The 18,670-nt window shown below is 49.3% G+C and overlaps 1 protein-coding gene across 5 annotated transcripts in view; it reads left to right on the top strand.

Annotated features, from left to right (window-relative positions):
* The window catches only part of LOC138551262 (zinc finger protein 84-like), a 121,270-nt gene that overhangs the window by 36,769 nt on the left and 65,831 nt on the right, over positions 1-18,670 (top strand). For 2 of the 5 annotated variants that reach the window (XM_069642472.1, XM_069642475.1), the window contains one exon: positions 12,504-12,567. The exons of the other annotated variants lie outside the window; for them this stretch is intronic. The gene's annotated coding sequence lies outside the window, so the exon portion shown is untranslated. The remainder of the gene's footprint in view (positions 1-12,503; positions 12,568-18,670) is intronic. 5 annotated transcript variants of the gene reach the window in all.

Below are 18,670 nucleotides of genomic sequence, written 5' to 3'. Positions count from 1 at the left end.
GTAGGTCTGTGCCACCTGGCACTTCCACCACATATGGGCATACTCCCCTTTTCAACGTGGCATTTCCAGCAGTGGGGGTCATAACCTTTTCTCATTCTGGCTATCCTCTGTGGGGGGTAGTGCCATCTGTGTATCTATCAACTTAAGGGCCTGGTGACGGTATTGGGGTGCAGTTGGGGAACGGTGTGCCTGCCTACAAATCTTGGTCCATCTTTTTTCCGTTATGGGGGTGCCTAAGTCCTTCCCCATTGTACTTGGGAAGATGGGGGGGTCCCGTGGGTAGAGAACAACAAAAAGCTATAAAGCCGCGATATCACCCCCTTGGTACCTTTGTATGTTATGAGAAATTTCTCAAAATCGGTTAGGTCCCGCCTGAGTGTGTCACCCCATCTGCTCTCGGTAAGGGCACCCTTAAGCTGTAGGTATCGAAAGGGGGAGAGGTTAGGGAGGCCCAGGGCATCCTTCAGGTCACCTAGAGATATAAACACCCCATCCACCCAAAGCTGTCCGGCCCTACAAAGACCCACCTCGTACCATTGCTGGCAGGCTAGTGGTTCGTTGATCCCTTCCCAAAGTGGCGGAGCCCAGATGCAGCTCAAAGGTGAGGGCCACGTTGTGAGCCATCTTAGGTAACCCCCTTCCTTCCAAATAGACCACAGCACTCCCAACACTGGATGTTTTAGAACCCTTCTCGGAATAGATGTCTTGGGGACCCATAGCCACTCGTCCAAAGTGACTGGCGAGAAGAGTGTGTTATCCAGTGTTACCCATTGTTTCTTTGGGCCAGTCGTCAGATGATCAACAAGGATGCGCAATTGTGACGCCTTATAATAAGTGTTTAGATCTGGGAAATTAACTCCACCCTCGTCCTTGGGTCTAGTGAGAGTGTCATAAGCAATCCTGTGTGATTTACCGGCCCATAGATAGCAGAGAAGGGCCCGCTTGATCTCTAAGAGAAATGAGTTCGGTATCTGGGTTGGCAGCATTTGAAACAAATATAAGAATTTGGGGAGGATTACCATTTTGATGGAGTTGAGGCGGGCCATCCATGAGAGGCTGGATTTTGACCAGCTTCCCAGGTCGTGTTTGACCTCCATAGGGGCGGGTAGGTTACCTTAAAGAGATTTTCTAGGTGTGATGGAATTCGGATCCCCAGGTGAGAGAGTCCCTCTGTTTGTTTACAAAACGGGAGGTTATCGATGTATTGTCCCTCAGTCTCGTTGAGCTGGCCTGCCGGGAAAGCCACTGATTTATCTACGTTGACCTTGTAGCCTGCCAGGGAACCATATCGCTCCAGACTATTCAGCACCTCTGGAACTGATTGGGATGGTTTAGAGAGGTACAGGAGGACATCGTCGGCAAACAGGGTTATTTTGTAGTCGGTTCCCCCTACCCTGGTTCTGATCATTGGTCCTGATTGCTATGGCCCAGGGTTCCATCACCAGACGTATATGAGGGGAGACAGTGGGTATCCCTGTCTTGTGCCTCTCTCTAAAGGAAAGGACTCCGACTCTCCTCCATTGACCACCACTTTGGCGGAAGGGCAGGAGTAAAGGTCCGTCCTCCATCCCCGCCACCTGGGTCCCATCCCCAAGGACGACAGAACCCCCTCCATGAAGGCCCAGCTCACCCTGTCAAACGTCTTCTCCGCGTCTAGAGACAAGAGAAGAGCACCATCGGATTTCACTCCATTTGAGCTCAGTATGTGCAGGGTTTTGCGCATGCTGTCTGCTCCTTGTCTATTTACTACAAAGCCTACATGATCGGGATGGATCAGTCGGGGGAGACGCCTTTCTAGACGTGTCGCCAGGATCCTGGTGAAGATCTTGGCATCTGTGTTCAGAAGCGAGATGGGCCTGTATGAGCCACACTCCGCTGGGTCTCTGCCTGGCTTAGGGATAACTGTAATTATGGCCTGCAGGAATGTCGGTGGAATGGTTTCTAAGGTTTTGATTTGGTTAAATAATTTGGTCAGTGGTTGGGTTAGTTCGGACTGGAATTGTTTATAGAAATCCGCTGTGTACCAATCTTCTCCCGGGGTCTTCCCTATTTGAAGCTTTTTGATGGCCTCTTCCACCTCCTCCTCTGTTATCTCCTTGTCTAGTGTCTCCCTCTCTAGGTCTGTGAGCTTGGGTAAGGGGTAGTCTTCAAGATATTTTCGAATTTCATCCAGTGATTCACCCACTTGTTTAGTGTAAAGGGCCTTATAGAAGGCTGCAAATGATTCAGCTATGTGTTCAGTTTTTATCTGGGCGTTACCCGCCCCGTCCTTGACCTTTTCTATGTGTCTGCCCGCCCTGTTTCCCCTCAGCCTATGTGCCAGAAGAGTTCCAACCCTGTCGCCCCTCTCATAGTATCTCTGCTTCGTGTATCTTATTTTTTTAACTACCTCTCCAATCAGGATTGTATGCACAGCTTGTCTCTTCTCTCTCATTTCACTCAGGAGGTTTTCGCGGTCTATGTTTCCCTTGGTGAGCTGTGCCGTCATGGCACGCAAGTCTTCCCGGATTCTGGATTCTATCGGGGCCCTCTCTCGCGTCTTGCTCGAACCCTCTGCAATGAGGAGACCCCTGAAGGTGGCCTTCGCTGCCTCCCAAACTGTAACCATTGGGACTTCCCCTGTGTCGTTTGATAAAAAGAAGGCTTCTATTTCGTTCTTAAGGATTTCCCTAAACACCTGGTCCCTCATGAGGGTGTTGTTACAGCGCCACCTACGTGATTTCACGGTGGCTTGCAGCCGCCATTCCATAATGAGGAGTTCATGATCTGACCAGGTCACAGATTCAACCGTGGGGTTTCCAACCTCTCCCCCTCCCTCCTCCGACACCAGCAGCAAATCAATTCTGGTATATGTTTGGTGGGGAGGGGAGAAAAACGTGTAACCCCCAGGGGTTTGCCAGCATTTACGCCATACGTCAACCCAGTAGTACTCTTGTAGGAGGTCCCTCAGGGCGAGATTATCTTTTGTGGGGGCTTTTGGTCCTGTCCCTTTGGCCGACCACCAGTCAAGATGGGGGTCTGTGATGAGATTGAAGTCACCGTCCAGGATTTCCCTCGGCCCACCCGTCCATGACCCCAAGAACCTTGTGGATAAATTTGACTTGGCCAGCGTTGGGAGCGTACAGGGTGGCTAGTGTGACTCGCGTGCCCTGGGCTGGCCCCTTGATCGCAAGAAATCTACCTCCAAAGCCCCTTTTCGTCTCTACATCAGTGAGATGCAGCGATTTACCCAAGAGGATGCCCACTCCCTCCTTCTTTGAGGATTTGTGCGAGGCCCAGAAGTTTCTACCTATCTCCTTTCCTTTGATCGTTGACTCGGCCCCCCCTTCTATAGTGGGTTTCTTATAGGAAGAGGGCCAGTAATTTCTGTTTGCGGAATAAGTTACTTGTGAGAGACCGCTTGTTTTGTGAGTTGAGACCTTTCACGTTGAGCGTACCGATCCAACCTTCAACCATGGTCGTCGCTATCCTTGCCCTGTAAAGCCTCAGTGAGTGCCCCCGTTATCGTCCGTAGACTTAAACCCCAGAACCATGGCATGGCGTTCCCTATTTCTTCCCCCCCTTTTCCCTCTCCCCTCCCCGGTTCCCCATTTGCCTTACCCATTTTGGTAGGCGTCCGTCTCCATCGCCCGACATACATCGGGTTTGGTCGACGAACCACCAGGGCCGCTGCCTGGGCCCCGAGAGAAAAATAGTGTGGATCGTACCCTCTAGGTTATACCTATAGGAACATTTTACAGGTTTAGTCGGAGTCCAATCCTTCTACAGGACCTCCCCCGCCCCAGCCCCCTATACTCCCGCTGCGTGTCTTGTGTCTCATAGAGGCAGGGTCCCACCGTGAACTAGCTTCCAGTGTGAATCGGGGGGGGGGGGGGGTTTCGAAGGTCTCGGGAGACGCACCTGGCCACCTTATGACAACCGAGAACACTACCACTCCGTGTTTCAGACAGGTGGGACCCAAAACCTTCAACCATCAATTTCGGCATAAGCCTCGCCAACCGTGGCAACATCACAATACAACATAACATGTCCCCAAACATGGAGGGGCCCATGAGGGCCCCGCGGGTGTTAAGACGGATTTCTGAACTCTGTCCTGGTGGCGCAGAAGTTCAGAAGGCCAACCTAAGTACTTGGAACAGGGTAACCTCTGGACAAGCCAGACCAATCAAGGTAGCGATCGCGGCGGTCAAGACTAGGTCTCAAGAGGGGTGAGGGTGACTGAAAGCCCGCAGTGAGCACACTAAGCAAGAGCGCTTACAAACTACTCCAAACAGTTGTTTTATATCAAAAATAGATACACATTTATTATAAGGCCTTGAAACTAATAACCACAGTAAAAGCAGCAATATACAACGATATTAAACCAACACATACACTATCCACCCAATATATATACAGAATACACAGTTTCCCAGCATTAGCAGCACGAAATATGTTATCCACCTGCAGGGGAAGGAAAACAGGCAGTGCGAACCAATGCGTGTGATATGTCCGCCTTCTGAGGCCCCTAACTAGATGGTAGTCCAATCCCTACGAAGAGTGGAGCCTAGCGCTCAAAAGTACCTGCACACGCCGGTGCCAAAGGGCAGAAGGTGAAGCTCTTCGGAGGACGTTGGACAGCTCTGTAGGGTGCCCTAATGAAGGAGAACACGGTCCGCGACTCTAGCGCAGCCTCCACTGTGAGGCAGAAGTAGGGCGCGAGTACGGACAAGGGGAGCTGTATTTACAGCGGGGAAAAGCAAGGGGCACTGCAGGAGGGCGACCAGATCCTAGCTAATCTACTCACCGGTCCCCGAAGCAAGCAGGCCCGAGCTTCTCCTCGATAGATGCAGCTTCTGGCAGGTTCTGAAGAGCAGGGAACGTCTCGTCGTCGTGCAGAGTAAAAAGACGTCCCGATCGAAGAATCCTGCACAGTTTTGTCGCCACGGCAGGGCAACGGAACGGCCGGGTGTATTCAAGCCAAACGAGCACCGTTCACCTCTAGCTTAGGGTTGCTAAGCAAACGAAGCGTGTGAGCGTGCCCCGGACTCAGAATACCACCCAACCTGTCGGCGATTACAGAGCAGGACTCCTTAGTAAGCTGGTCAGTCAACTGGATGGCCCAGAGACACTTCCGAAGGCTTACGGCAGGAGTTGATGAAGGTGCCGGGAATAGCTGGTCCTGCTATTCCAATAGGTCGAAGCGCCAGTACAGGCCTTCTTGTTCGATCTTAGGTGGAAAGGGCTTCACCGGACGACAGCAATGAGGAGCAGAAGTTCTTCAGGGGGTCACCAGCGATTCCTCGGTCCAGCCTCGTGTTCGCAGGATACTTGGCTCCTGTATCCCTGGGTTCGTAAGAACTCAGGAGATCGACATGGCAGTGGTGTTTCCAGCTCCCTCTTATCCACGGTTCCCTTCGCGCCAAAACGGAGGGGAGCCAATGGGAGATCCGCTCATCAACACACATACCATACGTGGACCAATCACGGACCACAGTGGTCCCAGGCATTCACACCACCCTAGACTCTCTGGCACCCAGGATGTGTATTGGGACCAGACAGCCCAGCCCACATCCTGGGGGCACTCAAACGACATGTAGAAGCCCGCGAAAGCAACCGTGTTTCGCGGGAAACTACATGCCCAAATAAGGAAGGCCCCGGGTCGCCTGACCCGGGGGAAGGTAAAGGGAGCAAGACGGACAGTGGACGAGACAAAGGAGCCTCGTGGTCCGGCCATTTTGGGTAGCCGGGCCACCCTTTTGTGTTCGCGGCAAAAAGGTGCTCAGAACGGCAAAAGGAGCTCAAAATAAACCAAATGATCGCTGCCACCAGCCCAGTCCCTGAATGACTTGCACCGATCCAAAAACCATCCTACAAGAGTGTCTAGGGTCTGTAGAAGGCTAGAGACCCAAGAGAGCTGTAACTTAGCTTACAGTGCCCTCTTGTGTCGTGTTGCACTAAAATGGCGACACGATAAAAGAAACTACGGGAAACAGCGTTCCCCGGTACTGACTGTCTTAAGGGCATGTCAGTTTCCCCGTAAGAAAGGAGCGAAAGCCCAGAGGAGTACGGCAGAAGGCTGCACTTCTCTGGCAAAGTCAAGAAAACAGGTTGAAAACAATAGCAAAAAGTTTAGGGGTTGCCACATGGAAGGAAAGTTCCCTACAATAACGAAATCTTTCCTAACAGCGGGCAAATGCAGTACAATACAATAACATCACATTTCTTAACTTTCTCCCCTTTCCTATTAATCATTCGGATCCATCGCGCAGGCCTTGGCGTCAACAAAAGTGGAGCGAGTGTTTCTCCCCAATTCGCCAACGGCCACGGAGGGCGAGTGAACCACAACAGATCGGCACTGCTTCCCTTTTAACTTCTCCTCTATCCGATAATCATGCGGGTCCTCCACGTCCCTCCGAGGGGTGCCTGGTTGTTCTGAATTCCCGGGTGCCCTTCACTTTGTGTTTCCCCTGGCCGAGGTCAGGGCCCCGTGGGGGACGGCCCGGGCCTCCGTCAGATCCGCCGTTCTTCCCCGAGGGCCCGGGGGGGGGCCCCGATCAGTTCGTCGATGCCTCTCTGGATGTCCTCTTCTGTAACGAGCTGAAACTTTTCCCCTTGCCATTCAAAGGATAGGTAGAATGGGTGTCCCCAGCAGTACCAGACCCCCTTCTCCTGCAGCCACCTAGTGATCGGGCCGCATTTTTTCCTCATTTGTAGCGTGAGGGCGGATAGGTCCTGGTAGACTGCCCCCCTGGAGTTGTCGTATTGTATCTCTCTTAGAGTTCTAGCTCTTTCAAGTATTTTTGCTTTGTATCTGTAATAGTGGAACTTCGCAGGCACGGAGCGTGGGCCCCTACCGCCTCCGCCAGCTCGATGAACCCTATCAATCAGGATGGTTTCCCCGGAGTCAATTCCCAAGACAATCCTAATGATCTCCTGCACTTTGCCCTCTAGGCCGGTTTGGGTCTCCCCCTCCACCTCCGTCAGGCCGAAGAATCGCACGTTACATCTCCGTTCACGATTTTCCATGTCATCCACTTTGAGGCGGAGTTCCCCTTGCACCACTGAATCTCTTTAAACCTTGCCTCCATCTGGGTCTCCAAGAAGACGGTGGACGCCTGGTTATTTTCTACCCCCTCCATTCTGTCCTCCAACGTGGAGACCTTGGTGGCGAGGTCGGCTAGCTTGGCTCCCATGTCCGTTCACATCCCCCTGATTTTGTCTAGGATTGTCTGGCTATTGTTCTGCATGGTGTTCATGTCGGGGATTGGCATAGGTGGGGAGTTGATCTCCATTTCTTGTTTTCGGGGAGTGAATTGGTATCCTGCCAGGGTTTCTTTCCAACTCATGGGGGTGTCTCCACCTCTAGATCTTCGTGGTTTCCCAATGTTCCTCGAGGTCTCCCCCCGGTTCCGTACCAACTCTGATGAGGTGCAGTGGTTAAGACGGGCGGGTCAGGCCCCAACCCCCCCCTCCCCGACAGCCAGTACTCACGGTTACTCCGACGTGGGGCCGGTGGGTGCGTTCAAAGGTTGCCGGAGTGGTAGTCGCTGTTGATGGCAAGTAGTAGGCCCCTAAATAGGGTGGTGAACCCCACGATGGGCCCTGCACTCCGCAAAGGGACCCAGGCGCGCTCCTGCGTCGGCCCGGGCCTATTAGGTGTAGGCCTCTGAGGGTTGTGTCACAGCAGCAGCCAGGGGGAGTCCTTATGGTAGTTGTTGCAAAGATGTTCCCCACTGCCGGAGGGGCGAGAAGAGGAAGGGGTCTGGGCAGGCTCCTGCGACGGGTCGAGATACATAGACGCGTGTGCGGCAGGCCTGGGGCGTAATGTCATCCAAAACTGCCGCAGCAGGAGCCGAGGGTGGGCTTGTCGGACGAGGGCTCCGGTCTCCGAGGGGCTCCCACGAGCTTTCAGCGATGCCGGCAGGGGCGCAGGGTGTCGACTCCTCAGATTGATCCCAGCGCAGCGCCCATCTGCGGGGAGGAGGGGCCCGGCCACCGAGCTTCACCTCGTGCGCGGCACGGGCCTGGAGGGGCGAGGAGGAGCGCGGAATCTCCAAGCCAAATATCTCGGGGACCCAGGCACCCCCAGAGCTCGGGAAGGTATCGCCAGAATCCCCAGGAGTTCCCCCACCTGGATTCAGCCTTTGTAGGAGGATAACGTTCCTTTTATTGCAGTTTACTCCACAAATCTCTCGGGGCTTCAGGGGAGCCGAACGATCAGGCAGCCATCACGCCTGCGCCCCCTGGTGGTCTTGCGAGGCTTTTTTTAAGGTAATTTTAGATTGTAGTGTTTTCACTTTATTTGCAAGGGCATTTTGGATATTGGTACACCATTGCTTGTTTTTGGGTACGTTATCGGGTGGTGGTATGGGAGGTCAAGTTCTTGCAGGATCGCAAATAATTCCTTTGTATTGGAGGATGCATTGGAAATTCTTCCGTTATAGACGTCTTTTTTTGGCTTGGATGAGTGCTTTCTTATAGTTAGTAGCGTATAGTTTGAGTTTAAGTTTGTCTTCAGCTGTAGGGGTGTGTCGCCATACAGTTTCAAGCTTCCTTTTTTCTAATCTCAGTTCTTTTAGGTAGGGGGTGAACCAAGTATTGAGGTGAGATTGTTGTTTACTTTTACAGTTCTTCAGTGGGGCAACAGTGTCCATGGCTATGGCCATGGTGTTGTTGTATATTTTGACCATGGTATCTGGGTCAGAATCAGTTGGCAGGGCATTGATGGTTGGGAGGAGCAGGGGTAAGATGTTGTCTGGTGTGATGTTTTTTCTGGATCTGGTGGGGATCGAAGGTGCCATTATTTTTTCAGATCTGAGCATCGTGTTGAGTGTTAAGTATAAATTAATGAGGAAGTGGTCAGTCCACAGCTAGGGTGTAATTTTGGTAATAGTGGTAGGGCAGTTAAACGTGGCTACCCAGTCTAATGTTCTCCCTTTCTCGTGGGTGGGGGTGAGAACGTTTTGGGTGAGTCCGTGTCCCTCAAGCATGGTGGCAATAACTTGTGCTTGTTTGTCATCTGGGTCGTTAAGACCTAAGTTAAGATCGCCAAGGATCATTGTTTGGGATGACTTTTTTGTGTTGCTCGCTAAGAGGCTGGATAATTCCTCTTCGAATAGGCCTAAGGGCCCTGGTGGCCTGTAAATGAGATAGATAGTTAGGGTTTGGCAAGGGGATATCGGTAATTTAGCAGTGAGTAGTTTGCAGGAATTTAGGGTAGGTGGTGTTGTTAGTCTTATATTCAGGTTGGATTTAGAGATGATGGCTAAGCCACCACCTCTGGCGGTCTGGCAGTCTAGTCTTAGTAGTTGGTACTCATTGGGTATTGCTAGGGAGAGGGCTGGGCCTGCTGCGTCATGTTGCCAGGTTTCTGTTACTGCTAGGAAGTCGAGGTTATCTAATGTAAGGAGGTCGGCTATTTCAGTGGCGTGGGCCACGACTGATCTAGCATTGATCAGTGCTCCTGTTATGGAAGTTGTTTTAGGACGACAGTTGGTGTCAGAGGTAACCCGGATGGGTTCTTTCGTTATGGAGCTAGCAGGTAATTGTGTATTAGGATGAGTTGAGTTCCTAGTCTGGTTTTTGGGAATGGTACGACGCTTCAAGTTGGCATTGCTAGGTACCTGTGGTTCGTAGAGGGAGGAGAGCCTAGCGCGGAACCTAGCGTTTCTCTGGAGAGTAGGGCAGGGTGCATGTTTGAATTGGTCCATAGTTAACAGTATTAATTGTAATAACAGCAGTGGGGGGTATGTTAATAGAGTCGTGCTAAAATGCATTCTGCTGAAGTAGAGGATCTTGTACTAGATACAGTAATGTGATAGGTAGGCTGAGAACTCAGGACCCTAGGGATGGCACAGTATCGTGGGTAGCTATGGAGCTAATTGGCAGGCATAGTGCACAGTACATTAGATATTCACCTCATGTTGAGGAAGTTCAGGTGTCGATGTACTAATGGGCTAAGTGCGACTATCAATTACATGCTAAGTAGTGGCAGGCTAAATGCAGCTAGAAACACATTGTAGTGGCAGGCTAAATGCAGCTATCAAATTACCATGTAGAGGCGGGCTAAATGCAACTAAAACACATTGTAGTGGCAGGCTAAATGCAGCTAGAAACACATTGTAGTGGCAGGGTAGATGCAACAAATAGGCTTATTCTGAGTAGGCGCAGCACATATAGATTAATGTAGGGCGAGATAGGTAAATTCGACATGGGTGGCTGGTGTAAATAAATGTGCAGCAAAGTAGGCAGGTACAGAGTAGGCAACGTTTAAATCAGTGTAAAGCAAGCACTACTGGTTCCACGAGGGTGAGGCACGTTTAAAGCAGTGAAATACGAAAATGGGCTTGTTCAAGCCCCAGATGGTATCGTAGGTAAGAGGCAGGTGCTATCTAGCACAGTAGTGAAGGCACTCAAGTCTTAATAAACTAATATGAATGGGTGTCAAATGTGGGATGGTCAGAAGCATGATAGAGACGACAAGCAGCCAGTGGTACAGTAAGTCATTTTAAGCTAATCGTTCTGCTCTTTGAAGTGGCGCAGCGTCATGAATGGGAACACATGTTGTGATAAATTTAGGCAAGGAGGTGTGGGTGAAATCAAGTGTTCTGTGTAGCAGTAGTAGATCAGGAGACTTTGCCTGGAGCCAACTGCGTGACAGTACATTTTACGGGTGCTTATTCAAAGAGTACTTACATCGATGGAGGGATGGAGGCTGCTCGATCACTCGGTCATACGCGGACAGGCGCAGACAAGCCCTTGCTTGCGCCCCTTATGAGGAAGGCACGGCTTCCGCCTCATGGTTGTGGGTGTGCCAGGAAATAGGGCGCTTCAGCCAATCAGGGCTGCGTAAATTCGTTGCGGCTGTAGAGGCTATTGCAAGCCTAGCGCCGCCATTGACCACATTTTCTCTGATGCTGGATGGCCCAGAATGGAGGTTTTTATGCAGGTTGGATGATAATGGAGGATATCTGTGCGGCGGGAAGCACAAGTACGGGCTACACATTAATTATAGTGCACATATATCTAGATCAGGTTGCAAGAGTCTGTAGCATATTAAACGGCAGGATAAAGCTGCAAGATGTTGCTGTCGGTCGGCGTTGGTGGCCGAGGGAAGGAGGCTCCTGCCTCTCTTCATCTGCCGTCGCTCAGGGTCATCTAAGGAATGGTACTGCACTGCCCCCTGCCCCTTAACCCCCGCACTTGCGCGTTCTCAATGTCACCTGGCCTAGTAAGATTGTTGTCCCTCTTCTCTCTGTTCCCCCTCCCTTGCCTTGTCGCGCCTTGAAACACTTGTGTATATGTGTGTTATAAATGCCATATCGTATCATAATCCATATCATGAATCCACCTACAATCAATATACACATTAGAGGGCCATGGCATTCAAGGGGTGTTGCCACGAGTGAGCCATGACTTTGTGGTATGCAATATATGTGAGCTATTATATATGTAGCAACACTATTGCCAGTTTAACAAGTGATAATTTTTGAAGAACATAGCCTGACAATTAAATCATTCTGTGGGACTGCATGTCCCTGGGCACTGGGTACCAACCCTAGGTGCTCTCTGCATAAAGAATAAGGTTTGTGAGGAGCTGCACTGAGGGTAAGGGGAGTTATCAGACTGGGGTGGAGGGTAGGACACACACCTTACCGGTGCAACCACAGATCTCAGACCCAGCGGCTTTTCATGCAGCCGCATGATCTAGTTCCTTACTGTATTATGCCGTGGGCCTGTAACGGAAAATTCAAAGCAAACTCTTCTCATGGCAATAGAAAGTAAATCCCTTTCTGGAATCTGAAGTTCCTGAGCTTGAGGTTCAAGTAGACATGATTTTATCATCGCAAAGTCTTCCTCAGCCTCTGGAGTCCTTTTTGAGGGTGAACTATTTAAGCAGTTTGCCCATTTCAGCATAACCTACAATCCACTACCGCCAGTAACCAACTATCCCCAAAAACGCTCCCATTTTGTTTTTCTTTATTATGATGGTACTTATTGGATGCAGACCTAGGTTCAGAAAGCGACAGAGCGTTTTATAATCATAGGTGAAAGAACATGGTGAGGGAAGCAGAAAAACAAGTGCACAGTGAGATAATCCTAGAGGAGGGGAAGGAAGAACACAGTGAGGGAAGCAGAAAAACAAGTGTGCAGTGAGGTAGCACTAGAGGAGGGGAAGGAGGGCATTTCCTCAGCAAAGTATCTACAAGCAACCATCGGAGGATACAGTGGGGCGCAGATCACCCAGTCTCAGGTAGAGTGGCAAGCAGAGGGTGTGTGGTCCTAAGTGTCAGGGAGAAGGCATTTCTTTCAGAGGAGGGTCTTTAGCTCCTTTGTGTGACAGTCTGAGGTTTAGGGATTTTGTAAACTGCCTATTTCTGGGAGGGGATATCAAGCGATATTTCATAATATAATTTCCCAGATAATGAACTCTCTATGGACACAATTGTAACTCCTGTTTGGATGCTTTATGCCCTCCCTCAGCCAGGGAAGTCATTGGTACCTTTGTGTCTTGCTTACAGGCTACATATGATGGTGACACCATCAACAAGTCATTGACGTACTGGATTAACATTGGCATGCCAGGTAATATTGTCATCTAAATGCTTCTTTAGCTGTTGTGAGAAGAGTGTGGGGGCCTCTGTATATCCTTTGGGTGATCTTGTCCAGGTGTGTTGGGCTCCTGTAAGCCAAAAGGCAAAGCAATATTGAGTATCTTTATTTGTGGGGACAGAGAAGAATGCTGAACAAAGATCCACTGGGTGGCATTGGGAGGGTAGCAAGAACTGCTTTGGTATTTACAGAAGGCATTCTCAGGAACACTCATCGGGTGTACAATATATAGCACATCTACGTTTACATAACAGATCCCGACCTAATCGGTTTACTGGTGCCGTCCTGCTTAAGAGAAATGCCTGCCTGTCAGTGATGCATCCAAAAGTGATTCTGGGAGGTTCTGTGGCTGGGTGTATGATACAAGTGTTGGATATACCGGCAGCCTTCACATTCTCTTTGGACACAGATGTCTGGAAGGGCGTATATTCCCAGTGTGCATCTCTTAGCCCCCGTGTGGCTGGGTGTATGATATGAGTGTTGGATATACCGGCAGCCTTAACATTCTCTTTGGACACAGATGTCTGGAAGGGCGTATATTCCCAGTGTGCATCTCTTAGCCCCCGTGTGGCTGGGTGTATGATACGAGTGTTGGATATACCGGCAGCCTTCACATTCTCTTTGGACACAGATGTCTGGAAGGGCGTATATTCCCAGTGTGCATCTCTTAGCCCCCGTGTGGCTGGGTGTATGATATGAGTGTTGGATATACCGGCAGCCTTCACATTCTATTTGGACACAGATGTCTGGAACGGTGTATATTCCCAGGGTGCATCTCTTAGCCCCCGTGTGGCTGGGTGTATGATATGAGTGTTGGATATACCGGCAGCCTTCACATTCTCTTTGGACACAGATGTCTGGAACGGTGTATATTCCCAGGGTGCATCTCTTAGCCCCCGTGTGGCTGGGTGTATGATATGAGTGTTGGATATACTGGCAGCCTTAACATTCTCTTTGGACACAGATGTCTGGAAGGGCGTATATTCCCAGTGTGCATCTCTTAGCCCCCATGTACAGGCATTCCCTCTACATGACACTGGGACTATGGACCATCTTGAACTACTGGGATTAAAGGGCTTTGCAGGATATCCTTCTCTTCTGTTAGTCAGAAAGGGTCCTGACCAATGGGGGTAGAATTCAGTAGTCCAGGGCGACAAGTATTAGCATTTGGTTTGAGGAAAGGAGCTTGGGCTTCTAGTGAAGTGTCTGGATTTTGGGGTCATGCTCCCTGTTGGGGGAGCCTGGATGTCACCCTGTCCTGTGTTTCCCTGAAGATACAGGGCCTCATTACACGGATGGCCGTAAGGATTTACCGGTACCGGTAAAATACCGGTACTGGTAAATCCTTACTGCCTTACTACGAGGTCCCTTTGCGGGTTGGGGGATTTAACGCCTGCTTTTTGCAGGCGTTAAAAACCAACCCGCAAAGGGACCCAGGGAGCTAATTACGGTACCGCAATTTGCGGTACCGTAATTACCGCCTTCCCCATTCCCATTGAGCCCTATGGGGCAAAAATGGGAATGGGGAAGGGCAATGGTGGAAGGGGGAATTACCGCCCCGCCAACCTTGGAATGGGGCGGTAATTCCCTATTCACCAAGGCTCTTCCCCATTCCCATGTTTGCCCCCACAGGGCATAATGGGAATGGGGAAGGTGCTAATTACGGTACCGCAAATTGCGATACCGTAATTAGCTCCGAGGTCCCTTTGCCGCACCCTACTTTAACGGCTGGTAAAACCAGCCGTTAAAGTCGGGTCCCGCAAAGGGAACTCGTAGTAAGGCGGTAGGGGTTTACTGGTACCGGTGCCCTTACCGGTACCGGTAAACCCCTACCGTGTAATGAGGCCCTTAGTCTTCCACCCAATGCTCACTTTTTTAGGTAACAGGCCACTAACAAAACAATTAGCTACATCTTCCTGCGCTGTCTCATATGGTTTGGTGATACTGGAATGCTGGGCGAATACCACTTCCAACCTATCCAAATAGTTGGCCATGGATACTTCTTATATTGTTTACAATTTTCTATATAAGCCTAATCTATTTTCTGTGGACATATCTCTGGGATCGCAGTAATTCTCTAGCCTGAGCCAATGGGTCCCCTGTCCCCAGATCCTGAGTAGGTCACGTGGTGCATTCTTCAAGCCTCTGCCTATCTTCAGGTGGCATAATTATCCTCATGAGCTGGTGTATACTTGCTAAGAGGGGTTCTGTTCGAGGAGATTTCTTGCTTGTGTATAATCTCCACTCGCTGTGAGTCCCCAGCACTTTTTCATGGACACCTGGATTTCTTATGCTAATTCTCCTGAGTGGGTGGGTATCTTTTCCCCCACTTTTACTCTGGTGTGGGGATCCTTTTGGACCTCTTTTTGGGATAGCTACTTGGAGTTATGCTTTCCTCCAAGTTTATGGCATCTACCTTTTCCTGAAGCAGCGCACGGCACCTTCTGTGTAGTGTTCACATGAGCTCCCAGAGCTTCTCCATCACATGTCTTTTCTTTCCCTGATTATCTCTTGCAGTTACCAGGGCAGAGGGATACTTTTTATTCCCCTGTGTTTTTTATTAAGATCAGCACACCCCAACATATGTGGAGTGCTTGGGGGATTCAGCGTATCCCTTTTCTCACCTCTCCAGTAACAATGTGTTACTGTTACACGCCTATCTGTTCAGGCTGGTGGCAGTGAACCTTTTGCATGATATTTTCTGTACATTTATTGCAGGCTGTCATCCCAGCTGCAGTAAGGGCCACAGGGACACCATTTACCCAAATTGGGGGGGGTCTTACTTTTTTAAGCCCTGAACAAGATAACTTGTCCTTTTTGATGCCTTTGTATCGGTGGTCTCCTCGATGCACTCACCCAAAAAATTACAAAAGTAGGTGAAAGGAGTGTACGCTGGTGCATGAAGTAACACAATTATTTTCAGGGCCCCAGACGCAGCTGGGACAGCAAATTCAAATAGAAAGCGGTACAGAACTGCATGAAAAGGTGCTGCTCAAGAACAGCCCTTGAAGTTAAATCTTGTATAAACAGTATAAGAATTGCCATTTATGATCATGCAACATAGGACAGATCTCCCCACGCAGAAATGATTGGTTTTTGCACTTTGGACTCCTATAGAACTGTATACATTACGTAGGATCAGTGGGTCCGTGAACCTTCCCACACCGCCTTCAATTACAATTATGTGACATCACAATCCACCATGATTGAAACATTTGAGACAAGCAGCAGAACTTTATTACCCTGCCCGGGTCGCCTCTTCCTGTCTCCCATGAGAACCGCTACCCATCACATCATCAGAGCCTTGACCCACAGACATACTTTTAAATGATTGTTGCATATTGGGAACATTCTAATCCTCTTCCCAGGGAAAATGGTCTGTAAGTGATTTGAAACTGCTCTGTGGCTTGCCAGCCTCACTAGAAAATCACATTTCATAAAGTTTTTTAAATAATAAAATTGTCATATATTCCTTTTTCACTGGCAAACCCAATGCACTCTAAGCAGTTCACCTGGGAAAATACCAACCTCTGTGTGCTTCTCAGTACACTTGGCGAGAGATTGCATGCCATGTGCTAATGAATTGTCTGCAGCAGCCCTTGCCGCGAACCAAATGCTCACACGTTAAAAACAAAACAGGCTTTTGGGGCTTATTTACTGTGCTTCATTCTGCCATTAAGTTTTATTATACTTATCTGTGCCTCAGGATTTATGGATTCTTTTTTATTAAGCTTTTTATATTGCATATATGAGAGGGTCCCCTCCCCTTCTATAGCTCTACTGTCTCGGCTGATAAGTGCATTCTTTCATACTGCGCTGGACTTGCATTTGTATTACATTATTCCCCCCTTCTATTGATGTATTAATAACTAAATCTTTTTGGGCCTCTCACTCTTTTTTTAGCCACTTCATCTTTATGGATCCCTATCTTTTGTAACCGGGTCATGTTGTCTCCAGTTTCTTCCCAGCCATTCAGATCTTCTCCAACCCATACACTCCCTGTCCCATCTACCCGCTAAAATCTTTTTGGCACTGGGTCCAATACTGGTTATAGTTTTCGATATCGGCAGCTGTGTAAACACCCATCCGTCAGGATCCTCCCCTTCAGTTTTCCCCATTACTTTCTTCCTGCTTTTTCATTTAATGTTATTTTTTGATCAGTAGTCAAGGGTAATATCAAATGTCCTAAGTTTATTAAAAATATTTTAAGAGTGTTCTTAATAATGCAGACAGTGATTAGAAGCAGCACCAGCACAGGGACAGTCACTCTGAAAAGTCCAGAAAGCCAGGTGGGTACCCATGAGAATACTCTGTCCAACCAGTCTTTTGCTTCTACTCCATTAACCTCACTTGCCATCTTTCTCTGGAGTGTCCGTATCTCTTGTATAGCTGCACTAGTTTCATCTGAGGCCTCCCCGTCAGGGATTACCGTACAACAGCTTGACCCAAATCGGGTGCACACACCTCCTTCTATTGCTGTTAGGAGGTCCAGTAATGCCTTCATCTCTTCTTTGATTGCATTCAGTCCCTTCATGGTTGAATTAGCTAGTTACAATAGCTCATAACAAGCAAGCTGCAGCCATTTTGCATTGGATGCATCCTGAACTCCTAGTACCAAAGAGGTAAAGAATGTAGCTGCAGATGAAAACAGACGGTACTCATCCGGGATAACGGCCGCATTTTCCTGGAGAAGTAGTTTTCTCTTTTCCTTCTCACCATTTTTCTTTGTTTACTTTAATGTGCCATATTCCCCTGCAGTGCTAGTATGAGGCACCACAAGTGCAGGGCTGTGCAAGGTGACGAGGGCACACACTCTGCTCCAGTCTGGCGGAAGCTGGGCATATGCTCTGGATCCGCAGGCCCACCACAGGTCCATGAATGCAGCTGTCCTCCGTGCCAGTGTTGCGTTCTGCAAATACCTGGCACAGCCAGACTTGGCTCCCAGGAAAATTGACCCATTTGACCTGAAACACACAAGGAATTGTGTAAAGCTCCTTATTTCAACTGGTTGATATTTTTCATGTAACCAAGTTAAGGCACGGACATACTTTCCCCAGATAAGTCTACAGTTTCCATTAACCTTGGCTACAACATCTTGCTCAAACCCCACCAGTCCTTCAGCATAACATTGCATTATTCCCCCCTCCCATTTGTCTGCATACCACACTGCTTCCTCTATCCTCATCAGCGGTCTAGTATGACACCAGCGAACACTGTTTCCTTCTTTAGTTCTGCATTGTATTCTTTTATGATCCTCTATTTCTCCTTCTTTAGATTTTTATAATTTTGTGCTTTGTATTCATGATTTTGTAGCATACGTGTTAATTGTGCATAATTATCCTCGTAGACATTTCCCCCTTCATCCACCCAGTGAACTGCTACTTTGTTTCCCTGGAACAAACTTTGAGTTCTACAAAAACGGGTGGATCGGGCATCCAGCATCCTCATAGGACATAGCCTGGGGTAGAAGAACCTTGGACATCCTTACCACGCGTGGAATGAGAGCATACATGTAACATGTGTCTTTTACTCTCTCCCTTCCCATACGCATCTTCTTGTCGTACCAGACATTGGGGGTCATTACGACCCTGGCATTAAGGGTTTAACGTCGCCGTAAAAGGTGTCGACGCCGTTAATCCCTTAACACCTGATTACAAGGTCCCTTTGCGGGACCCGACCTTAACGGCTGGTCTAGACCAGCCGTTAAAGTAGGGACCCGCAAAGGGACCTTGGTGCTAAGTACGGTACCGCAATTTGCGGTACCGTACTTGGCGCCTTCCCCAGTCCCATTGAGCCCTATGGAGCGAAAATGAGAATGGGGACGGGCCATGGTTCAATGGGGAATTACCACCCCGCCAACCTTGTAATGGGGTGGTAATTCCCCATTGAACCATGGCGGACCCGTTACAACACCGGCACCAACCATGGTGCTAATAGCGCCGTGGGTTAGCGCCGGGGTTGTAATGAGGGCCATTGCCTGCTAATGAACTATTCTCTTCCTCAGTGTTGTGGTGGAGGCCCTTCCCATTCATCACACTCCTCTTTCCTATTTTTCTTTTTGCATTCAACTGTGTTC

Source organism: Ambystoma mexicanum, chromosome 1q, assembly GCF_040938575.1.
Source record: "Ambystoma mexicanum isolate Mex_15411 chromosome 1q, UKY_AmexF1_1, whole genome shotgun sequence".
In the NCBI taxonomy this organism is placed as follows: domain Eukaryota; kingdom Metazoa; phylum Chordata; class Amphibia; order Caudata; family Ambystomatidae; genus Ambystoma; species Ambystoma mexicanum.
This window is presented reverse-complemented; position numbering and strand designations above follow the sequence as displayed.